The sequence below is a fragment of the Hemibagrus wyckioides genome, linkage group LG19, assembly GCF_019097595.1.
Source record: "Hemibagrus wyckioides isolate EC202008001 linkage group LG19, SWU_Hwy_1.0, whole genome shotgun sequence".
NCBI lineage: Eukaryota > Metazoa > Chordata > Actinopteri > Siluriformes > Bagridae > Hemibagrus > Hemibagrus wyckioides.
The window spans coordinates 22351443-22353942 of record NC_080728.1 but is presented as its reverse complement, the minus strand read 5'-3'; the positions used below and the strand labels follow the sequence as shown (position 1 = coordinate 22353942).

The window sequence follows — 2500 nt, the reverse complement described above, 5'->3', positions numbered from 1 at the left end:
TCCCTGAAGAACCACACTGACTGCTCTCATGCTGGAGTCACCTGTGCAGGTCAGAGGGGTGTGCTAACTTTTCAGCTTTCTGTCTCAGTGATAAGACTTGATAACTTTTATTTAGAATCTTAGATGTTTGATTGAAAGCTCAGACCCTAAACTGTAAAACACTGATCAGCATGTCATAAACCTTATTCAGGGAGACTTTATTTTTTATTGTGTGATAGAAAGTGTTTTTCTTTCTGTGAATACAGACATATCCACCATGTCCACTGCTACACCCACCACCACCTCCACCACCTCCACCACCACCACCAAATCAGGTATGTGTATTTGTTAGAATGCAATATTTGTTACTGTTCATCATTTTTCTAAATATTTCTGATCACAGCGTCGTATCAAGATCCTCTTCTGTGTTTTTGACCTCAGTAAGTCCACCCACCCCTCCACTGGTTCTCTTTGTGTTGGGAACGCTGCTCTTCCTGGCCTTAGTGCTTCTGCTGGTACTGTTTTACCAGAACAGAGTTCTCAGGAGAGGTACCACACTTTCACACATTTTCTAATTATATTATTTAAAATCTCAGATTTTATTAACATTATTTATAATCATTTCTACTGTAAATGTATTTTAATATTTTTCATTCTTTTTCATTATAGTGTTAATATGGTCTGTTTTGTGTTTTTGTTCATCAGTGTATATTATTATTATTATTATTATTATTATTATTATTATTATTATTGTTCCCCACTCCCAGTTGTCTCTAGGACGAGGCGTAAGACTGAGTCTGAGGCAGTCTATGAGGAGATCAACCACAGATACATGGCTAGAAGAATCACGAGCTTCACTCAAAGAGGTGAGTGATATGTGGACTGTTCTACATCACACTTATTGTATTCTATTTAAACTTCTAGCTGAAATTCACTGCATGGAAATGATCAAATCCCTCAATACAGAATACACACCTCAATGTAAACTCAGTGATTAGAGCAATATTTTCCCCCAAATCCAGTGTGATTTATTTCTTTAAAATAAATAAATAAAAATAAGCTCAATGTGTGTGAGAGGAAATGTGCAGTTAGAGTACATGTGGTGTAGAGACAGGATTCTGCTGATAAACATCTATTAAAGCTTCTGATTTAGTGTGTGTGTGTGTGTGTGTGTGACTGTGTGTGTGTGTGTGTGTGTGAGAGTGTGTGTGTGTGTGTGTGTGTCTGTGTCTGTGTGTGTGTGTGTGTGTGTGTGTGTGAGTGTGTGTGTGTGTGTGAGATTTATGACATATAACTAAAAATAAAAATTAGTTGTATTTTAGTGGATGGATGTTAGGAAAAATGAGTCCCCATAAACCATGGTGGTTACTGAGTGTCCAGATAAATACATAAATCTGTGTGATTTCTGAATGGTAGCATGGGTCTGTGTGTGTGTGTGAGTGTGTGTGTGTGAGTGTGTGTGTGTGAGTGTGTGTGTGTGAGTGTGTGTGTGTGTGAGTGTGTGAGTGTGTGTGTGTGTGAGTGTGTGTATGTGTGTGTGTGTGCGTGTGTGTGTATTCCTGCATGTGAGTGCTTTCCTGTAATAAAAATATCCTAAATGTATGAGTGGAAATGTGCAGCTAGAGTTCATGTGAGGTAATGTAGTGTAGATTTTTTAAAGGGGGGCTGTGTGTGTTTGGGGGTCATGTGTGTATGTGTGTGTTTTCCTGGACAGGTGCATCCCCCTTCTCTCTCTATGTGTGTGTGAGTGTGTCATTTATTATTAATAACTAAAAATAAGAGAAATGGTGTGTGTGTTTTTCTCTATAAAAGTGTACTTCTCACTAAAGTGTGCGTGTGTGTGTGTGTGTGTGTGTGTTCGGGGGTAGGGGGTGGTTGGGAGGTGGCTGACTTGTAAGTATGTGTCTGAATGTGTGGTTTTATGATACATATTTTAGTGGATGGATAAACCATGGTGCTTACTGAGTGTCCAGAAAAATGCTTGTATCTGTTTGGTTATTGAATAGGAGCATGGGTCTGTGTGTGTGTGTGTGTGTGTGTGTGTCTGTGTGTCTGTGTGTGTGTGTGTGTGTGTGTGTGTGCATGTGACTGCTTTCCTGTACAGGTGCATACCCCTCATCTCCCTCCCGGTGTGTGTATATGTCATTTATACTGAATAAATAAAAATAACCTAAATGTGTGAGAGGAAATGTGCAGCTAGAGTTCATGTGGGGTAATGTAGTGTTTTTTTAAGGGGTGTGTGTGTCTGTGTGTGTGTGTGTCTGTGTGTGTGTGTGTCTGTGTCTGTGTGTGTGTCTGTGTGTGTGTGTGTTCGTGGGTGTTAGTGTGTGTGTGTGTGTGTGTGAGTGCGTGTGTGAGAGTGTGTGTGTGTTTGTGTGTGTGTGTGTCTGTGTGTGTGTCTGTGTGTGTGTCTGTGTGTGTGTGTCTGTGTGTGTGTGTGTGTGTGTGTCTGTGTGTGTATGTGTCTGTGTGTGTGTGTGTGTGTGTCTGTGTGTGTCTGTGTGTGCCTGTGTGTGTGTGT

The 2500-nt window shown here is 40.4% G+C and overlaps 1 pseudogene; it reads left to right on the top strand.

The window, feature by feature from the left end:
- LOC131370089 (scavenger receptor cysteine-rich type 1 protein M130-like) overlaps window positions 1-2500 on the top strand; it is an 11157-nt pseudogene that overhangs the window by 5621 nt on the left and 3036 nt on the right.